At 40.0% G+C, this 8978-nt stretch overlaps 1 long non-coding RNA gene across 1 annotated transcript; it reads right to left on the bottom strand.

Annotated features, from left to right (window-relative positions):
- Positions 1 to 5986: 5986 nt before the first annotated feature.
- Positions 5987 to 8515, bottom strand: LOC109246864 (uncharacterized). The gene is made up of 2 exons (XR_002071480.2): positions 8035 to 8515; positions 5987 to 6850 (listed from the first exon to the last, which is right to left on the bottom strand). It is a non-coding gene; the product is annotated as an uncharacterized LOC109246864 (long non-coding RNA).
- Positions 8516 to 8978: the final 463 nt, after the last annotated feature.

Here is an 8978-nt window from a genome sequence, read left to right on the forward strand (position 1 = left end):
CAGAGTAGCCTCCTTGAGTTGACTCTAGTGTTGTGCTGGCAAAGAGGCTCTCAAAAAAAACAAAAGAACAAAAAACAAAAAAAAACAAAAACAAAAAAATCTATAAAGTATGTAGCACTGTACCAATTTCTTTGGTGTAAATTCTCCCAACATGAGCCGATTGCAAGCTACCAATATTTCAACAACAGAGTCAGAAAATTGTGGATATTTCACAATCAGCTCTAATGATCCTACATTTCCTGGCTCCATTCTACCACTGCTCTGGACACCTGTTGGTATAGCCATTAATTAAGCCCTTGTGTGTGTCTTTGCTGCCCTGTATGACAAAATATTCCAAGTTTGTCTTGTACATTTCCTGCCCCAGGCCTGGAGTAGGCCTTTTCACTAAACAGCCCTGTTTCTCTTTAGTGGAATAAGAGAATGTTGGCAATAGGGCTAAATTCTTGCTTCTAGACCTACAGGATGAATATGGCTACGAAAGTGGCTTCTTTTCAAAAGATAACCTATTTATAGATTTGTACTGGTAATTTTCATTTCAATTCAGGACTACAGTGTTTTTAGTAAACTTTTTCTGTTACATACTCCTCTTTTCTGACACACAGAAAATCCCGGTTCCCAATGTACCAACAGAATTGTTCATTGGATTTACCCCACAATTCATGTGCAGTAATCTTAGGATAACAATACCAATACTATCTCCAACAATGTGGCTGCTGAAAATATTTTAAGATTTGTTATCGTTTTTTTCCTGTAATTCTTTTTATCTTATCACGTATCGCGTTAGGAACACATGACCAATTTACTCTGTTGTAAAGTTGATTGAACTAATTCCTTCCATGCAGTTATGCTGTCAATTTGATGAATACTTAAGTTTGTTCGATATTGTTTTTGACTTTCAGGCATTGCTTTTCTACAATTTAATTTTGTATTCTAATTATGCAAAAATTCCAAAGTCAAATTTATAAAGCAAAGTATATTCAAAGAAGTCTATATCTATCTTTGTTCCTCCACCCTACTTCCTCTCTCCCACTACAGATGGTATTTTTAATAAAATGGTTTTTGGTTTATCTTTCCATTTAAAAAATATGAATATGCATATACAGTATATTCATATTCATCCCCTTCTTACACGAACTATACTATGCTCATTTATTTCTCCATATTTTTTTAAACTATATATATTATGGAGGTCAATCCATTGCAATATATGGGCATACTCTATTGTTTATTCAACCACTGCCTCAATGATGAAGTTTTGGATCATTTTTAGTCTTTTTATTACAGATATGCTAAGCCTGTATTTTTGCCAGCATATCTAGGGGATAGATTCTTCGAAGAGGCTTTGCTAGATGAAAGAACACATGTGTACATAATATTGCTAAATATTCTTTTCTCAATTACTGACCACCTTTAAACGCAAAAGGCAGAGAAAAGTAGAAGTCTTGAAGCACAAGTTCACTCATCACTGGTACTGGTTTCTGAGTTTAAAGTCAGTCTCCCTGACTTCAGCAAACTCAGTACTGATCTAAGAAATCTTCGCTTCATTTTTCATGACAGCTTCATTCTCTTGTCTAGAAACATCAAATGTTTTGAAGGTTTTTTTTTTTTTAATTTTTTTTTTTTAACGTTTATTTATTTTTGAGACAGAGAAAGACAGAGCATGAACGGGGAGGGGCAGAGAGAGAGGGAGACACAGAACCGGGAGCAGGCTCCAGGCTCTGAGCCATCAGCCCAGAGCCCAATGCGGGGCCTGAACTCACAGACCACAAGATCGTGACCTGAGCTGAAGTCAGCGCTTAACCGACTGAGCCACCCAGGCACCCCAGAAGGTTTTTTAATACTACCTAATTTATCTAAAGATGATATGTCTAAAATCATAACACAAAAATATAAGCTTTATAGAATTTTAAAGTCGAAATGTGTGTTTTGAAAATATTTTCCTTTATTACGAATGGAGAAATACAGATATTAAATAAAAGAAGAATAAAGAGTATATTACTGGAAGAGGCAAGCTTAGAATCCAGGCCTCACTTCCTGGGTTCAAAACTCTTTCATCTGCATCTGAGATTCTCAGATTATTATGCCAAAAGACACATGATTCCATATGAAAAACATGGTGCATCTTTTTGGAATGTGATTCTAAGAAGTGATTTGATTCCATGGTAAGTAATATAAAATATTTGTGTATCTAAACATATAATTGGAGTAGTAGGAAAAAAATCACATGACATTTTTAATGATAAAACATAGAACACTGTAAACCTCTCTAGCTTGTAGCATCCCATGTATCATCTTACATCCAAGAACTTCCAAAGTACCAGTTCATTCTCCTCTGAGAGCACTTGATGAGAAAATTTGAGGAGCATTGTCCACCAGTGTGCCACCTTTCCTTTGGAGTTGATAAGGATCATTTTCACTGGTCTAGTAATTAGCATGTGTACATCCTACCTGAATTGGGCTATGTAGGTGACTGAGGGGGAGAAAGAAAATGAGGAAGTTACTGGTTTATCCTGTCCCCAGAGATCAGTTGGCTTCACTTTGATTCACACTTAGGTAAAAGATAAAGATAAGGCCTCCTTACCCAAGTCAGGCTGAGAAGTCTTAGAACATTCTCTGCTGCCTACCATGTAAATGCTATCACAAAATGAGGAGGAGTTGGCTGGGTAGGAGTTGCTATAAAAAAAAAAAAAAAAAAAAAAAAAAAGGAAACCCACAGTTTTCCTCACTGTATTCAGAGGAATAAATAGTCCAAATGGCTGTCATATAAATATCTTAAGCTAGAACATCACATTCTAAACAAAGACTAATTATGAAGAAAAGTTGTTTATGGCCTAGCTTATGACCTAGCAACGTGGTTCAGTCTGAATGCTTTTTAATTCCCTTGAGGACCCATTAACTCATTTCTTTGGAGGAATCATGGGAATCAATCTCTAAAATCAATGCAGAAGATGAAAATAAAGTATGGAAATAATTACCATAGTAAATGCCTTAAAGCAACGTATGGAGTGTACATGGTTCCATACACACAACCCTATACAGTGATTTCTTTGCAAATCCAGAATTTTAACAAAGGCAAAAATAAAAGAAAGAGGTGAGTGCAGATGTCTGGGCTTTCAGTCCATTTCCATTTTTTTGAAGTTAGCTATCAGATCCCTGGGAGTTGATAATAGATGAAAAGAAAATTCTAAAGTTCTCTTGTTTACAGGGTATACACCGTTCTGACTCAGCATTAAGTCAATCCTTAAATACCCAAACCATTATTTAGATGGTACAAAGGGGTAAGGAGAGAGACCAGTTATTCCAAAGTATGTTTTGATTGGTTGGTGCTTGTATGTGGTTATTATATTTGTTAAATATATGATTGTAGAAATCAGATGAGATGGAGGAGTTGATGCATGCACAGCATATGGGTACTTCGGGTCGCAGGAAATGGAGTTTATATTTTATAGTATTATTTTTCCTCTGATAAAGTATCTGCATATCTCAGTCATCTTAAGTTACTCTAATCCAAACTGCATACCAACAAGGCAAAATGTGACTAAATCAAATTAATCGAGCTGGCAATGAAGCCCTGGGAGTTTATTCAGCTAATTAAGATCAAAGGTTCTGAGGATTGTCCATGATGGTTGATTTTAAAGGACAAGCTTTTTCTCTCGCGTGCGACTTCCTGTTAAAGGTCTGGATGTTTGTGCTCCATGGAACAGTGGTAGTTCTGGGTTGGAAAGTTGCTTAAGCCATCACGCAACTAAGAATCAGAGTTAGTGGCTTACAAGCAGTGGAAAAAGAAAGCTGGCTGAGAAATGTTTGGGGATGTTTTTAATGCTTTTGGGTCTTTTGCCACAATGTGCTTTCAGTTATTTGATCACCAAATGTGCACCCTTACAAAATGTGCCTTTTTTTAAAATTTCCACTGAAAGATTTGCATAAAGTATCTGTTTGACTAAGGGCACCTGGGTGGCTCAGTAGGTTAAATGGCCAACTTTGGCTCAGGTCATGATCTCACCATTCGCGAGTTCGAACCCTGTGTCAGGCCCTGTGCTGACAGCTCAGAGCCTGGAGCTGTTTAGGATTCTGTGTCTCCCTCTCTCTTGGCCCCTCCCCTGCTCGCACTCTGTCTCTCTGTGTCAAAAATAAACAAACATTAAAAAAATATTTTTAATAAAAATTAAAAAAAAAAAACATAAAAACAAAGTATCTGTTTAACTAGACTGACTAGCCGGAGAGTCTGCAGTATAGAAGGACAAATTAGGGAACTGTATTTATCCACACTGAGCAAGGAATTGACAAAGCCATTTGTCACACCCCAAGGTTTAATATCGATTCAAAAGCCTTTAGTGAGACCAGGAATTGAGAGATCCATTTGAAGAAACTTATGAAAACTTCAGAATTTAGAACAATAACCTGGTGACGCTGCACTCACTTCAGATCATGTGAACCAGTAGCCACGACGATAAACAAATCTTGTCTGGGCACAGTCACATCGTGCGAGTGACAGAGTGGCTACTGCCCTGTGAGCCCCTACAGCTCTAGGGACTGTCACCTCTTATCACCACTCTTCTCCCAAACTATGCAGCCTATCGAAGTGTTTCTCCCAACCAACGCACACAGCACTCATCCTGAGAATTATAGTAATTTCTTTCATTTTCTTATATGTACTATAACGTTTAATACCTCCGCTAAATAGGCCCTTGGAAATGGTCCAACCTGCCTCAGCATAGGGTTTGAGGCAGGACCCAGGTGTCAGTCAGAACACAATTTTGAGTCCCAACTCTCTGCCACTTACAAGTTATGTACGATTGAACAATTTACTTAACTTTTACAAGCCTCAGTTTCTTTTTCTGTAAATTGAGGCTAATCATACCTACCTAATAGAATTGTTGTAAGCATTAAATAATGCTTCCTGCACAAGTCCCTTAACACAGTGCTAAATACATAGGAAGCACTCTATAAATGTTAACTAACTATATATTATTTTTAAATGTTAAGAAGGGGGTGGAGGGGTGCCTAGGTGGCTCAGTGGGTCAAGTGTCCAACTTCGGCTCAGGCCATGATGTCACTGCTCGTGTGTTCGAACCCCGCGTCGGACTCTGTGCTGACAGCTTGCCCTGGATCCTGCTTCAGATTCTGTGTCTTCCTTTCTCTCTGCCCTACCCCCCCCCTCAAAAATAAACAAACATTAAAAAAAAAGAAGGGGGTTGAAATGTAAAGATGAAATTCAAAGGGGCCTATTCATCTCAGGCGCCCCATTGAAATTAGCTCAGTATTGGAGTGAGTTAAATGTAATTGTTGGTATCTGACAGGTTTTGACCTATAGAAATGGCAGTTTTATCTGTTTAATGTCATTGTGTTCAAAGAAGTACAGAAAATGAATAAGCTTGATGATTAAGAATTCTGCAGGATGAAGGGGTGCCTGGGGGGCTCAGATCGTTAAGCGTCTGATTCTTGGTTTCGACTCAGGTCATGATCTCACGGCTTCATGGGTCCGGGCCCCCTCATTGGGCTCTGCGCTGACCGCACAGAGCCTGCTTGGGATTCTCTCTCTTCTTCTCTCTTGGCCCCTCCCCCACTCATTTGTCTCTGTCTCTCTCAAATAAATAAAATAATTTTAAAAACATAAGAAAAAAAGAATTTTGCAGGATGGCGATTCTGTGAAGAATGTTCACTATGTCCTCCCCCTGTATCTCTCAGTTGATTCCATACCTGGTTTAAGATGGAGGTGATTACTGAAAAGCTGTCTGTACTAGAATATAAGTTCTTTAAAAGACAGTTCTTGTGCCTTGCTACATTTGCTCCTGGAAATAAAGCCTCCTTAACATAAAAAGCTCAATATCATATAAAGTATAGAAATTCCCTCAGGAGAATTCTTAAGAGACTCTCAAAAAGGACAAAGGGAAAAGAAAGGAAAAATATTGCTCTTTACTTATGTTTTGTTTTGCCTTTATATGTTCCTGTGGTTTTCCTAAGCGGGAATGATCAGGTCACCACCTATGTTGGAAAATAATTTTATTTTCAACATGTTAGTCAAGGCCGCTTATGGCCTAAAACTCTTTCCACTGGGAAAAAAGGAAAAAGAGTGTGCTGCGTCTTCCACACTAGCGTCAGAAGGCAAGAACTTTGGAATACACACCAAGCATCTCATTTAGAGACTTTGGGCAAGAATCACAAAGCACTTGGACTTGTGGCAAAAGCCAAAATGAAAGTCAGTTGTTTCTTCTTCTTTTGCCAATTCCAGTGGCAGGCTCTGGCCTGCAGATCTCAGGATTTTTAAATGTCTTTCCAGCACAAAACTGCTTTCATGTTTGTATTCTTATTGCTAAATCTGGACCTCTTCTCACAGCGTCCTTCTTGCATTGTGTCCAGGAGCCCTTTTTTGTTTGGAAGTGTTCTGAGTTTTCTCTTCATGGAAACCAACGCCCCAGTTTGCACTGATGTAAATGTCCTTCCTGCCTCCTACACTGCGGAGCACGGCTTGCCAAAATGCATTAAAAAGCGAATCCATTTGAGTAAGGGCCATGAAATCAAACTGTTTACAAGCCTTCATGTTCTTGATTGAATACTTCAGAATTCCATTTTTAAATCTTTCAATATGGAAGCCATCAAGAGACTCTCACCCAGCCACAAACAACAACAGAGGGTAACAAAATCCTAGCATTACTGATGTCCTGAAGTAGTTGTGATGCCCTTATCTTCCAGATGTCTTTCTTCTTCATTCACTTGATTGTATCCTAAAATTAGGAAGCCTGTGAAATCTTTTGCAGACAGAAGATTGTTTTCTGTCTGGAAGTTGGAAGAAGAGCTTGGAGTCCAAGCTTAGTACTGGTGTGCATCCGTTCTCCTTCTTCAACAGACACTGAGGGTACAAAGACAAATGAAAGACTATTCCCATCGGAAGGATCTCTCATCCAGTTAGTGAGGAAATGAGAGAAATGAAGGATCGGGAGGCAGGCACTCAAGAGTTGCCATGGGAAAACCAAGGGAGGTTACCGAAGGGTTGCAGGAGAAGACATTTTACCTATGTCCCACAAGGCACCAGGAAAAAAAAAAAAAACATACAGATGTAAAATAACACATTTCCAACCTAGGACAAAACAAGTGTGAAAGCATATGTGGTGGTTGTTTTAGTTCGGGCTGTTATAACAAAAGCCCATAAATGGGGTGGCTTATAAGCAACAGAAGTTTATTCCTCACAGTTCTGGAGGCTGGAAGTCTGAGCTCAAGGTGCCTTGGTGGGCGGGTTCTGGTGAGAACCCCTTCCGGGCTGCAGACTGCTGACTTCTCACTGTGACCTAATCTGGTGGGAAGAGAGCTAGAGAGCTCTCTGGGGTCTCTTTTATAGCACACTAATCCCACCCATGAGGGCTCTGCCCTCATGACCTAGTCACCGCCCATAGGCCCCACCTCCTATGGGGGTTAGGATTTAAATACATGAATTTGGGGGAGACAAATGCAAGCACTCATTCCATAACAGTGGTAATGGTGCACTGGCTCTCAAACTTGTAACCACAAGACAAATTTTAAAAGATACTCCTGCTGGCGTTTCATCCTTAGAAATTCCACTTGAATTGGTACAGGATTTGTTCTGGGCATTGGGACTTTTAGAAGCTCCACTGGGTATCAGAACGTGCTGCTCATGTTGAGAACCTCAGTTGTAAATTATCCTCTATCTGGACTGTAGAGCTTGTGGGGGATGAGTAGAGAAGAGACTGATAAAGTAGGTGGAAGCTCAGACTTAAAGTAAAGGTAATGGGGTAGTCCTCAAGGACGTCATACAGGTAAATAATAAAATCGAATTTGCTGATTAGAGCAAGACCTTAGCTAGGTGGCAGTTGAATGGATTGTGGACGTGACATTGTGAGTATATTGTGGGTGGGGTGGGAACAGGGATAATCCTCGGGGGGGAAAAAAATAGACTTCTCAGAGGAAGGCTATGGCTGGGACTCAGGAAGGACCTGTTGACAGGTGGCACTAAGGGGGTGCGAGGGCTGCACATTGCAGCCTAATACAGCAGTGACAGATGAGCATAGGAGTCCTTACCTGGGTAATTCCATGCATACACCCACATTTTCCAGCGCTTCAGGATAAAGAAGAGGCTTTTTTTTTTGTTGGTCTACCTGGATTACTGTCCTTTGTGCTTGTCTCCTTTTTGCTTGTGGAGAATAATCCTCGAGGAACTGCAACTGAGCTCAAAGCTAATCAGAGTGGTAAGCATCTTTTAATAAAGAAAATGAGGTAATTCAACAGGGCTTTCGTTCCTTCCTTCCATTTTGCAAGCCAAGGCACATTTCTTTCCTTCTTCTATCCTTGCTCCTCTGAAAACACTGCAGCGATTAAAAAAAAAAAAGGCTCTTTTGTCTGAGTTCTCTGAGATTCTCTTCCTTTATTGATAAAAATGTTATCAACCAATAGGGCAGTTTCACCAGTCCTAAGTACCCCACCAGCTACTTGGGCCTCTAGGCGGTGTCTCCTGTCCTGCAGAAGAACTGATTTCTTCTGGTTCAGTCCTTAAACAGCTGAAGAACTTACAAGTGCCCTATCAGAATAATTATGGCCAGAAGAGATGTAGCAATGGTGTGTGGCTAATTGGCAGGGTGAGCTCTGGCTTATGTAACGGTTACCTCTGGCAATTTGTCCTAACACCCCTTTTGGCAGCAATGCCGTGGTATTTTTAATGGTAAGAGCTTGGCTAGCATTCAGCCAATGAGCTTGTTCATTTGGCTGGCTGCAGTTAGAGTTACTGTTTCTTTCACCTTGTTTCCAGCCAGACTTGGTTCTGTAAATATGTCACTGGGGGTTTGGATGGAGCTGTGTTCTGCCTCGGTGCCTTAAATCCATTATTTCAGTTCAAAAGTTGTTTTACCTTTACACAAAGAAGTCCCATGATGGATCTGACCTCAATCCCGGGTGTCAGTTGGACTTGTAGAGAGGGAGTCAGGTGTTCCAGATTTTAATGACAATTTACAATTTGCGAAGAGGATTTG

Source organism: Panthera pardus, unplaced genomic scaffold, assembly GCF_024362965.1.
Source record: "Panthera pardus isolate Hobbes unplaced genomic scaffold, ASM2436296v1 HiC_scaffold_13, whole genome shotgun sequence".
In the NCBI taxonomy this organism is placed as follows: domain Eukaryota; kingdom Metazoa; phylum Chordata; class Mammalia; order Carnivora; family Felidae; genus Panthera; species Panthera pardus.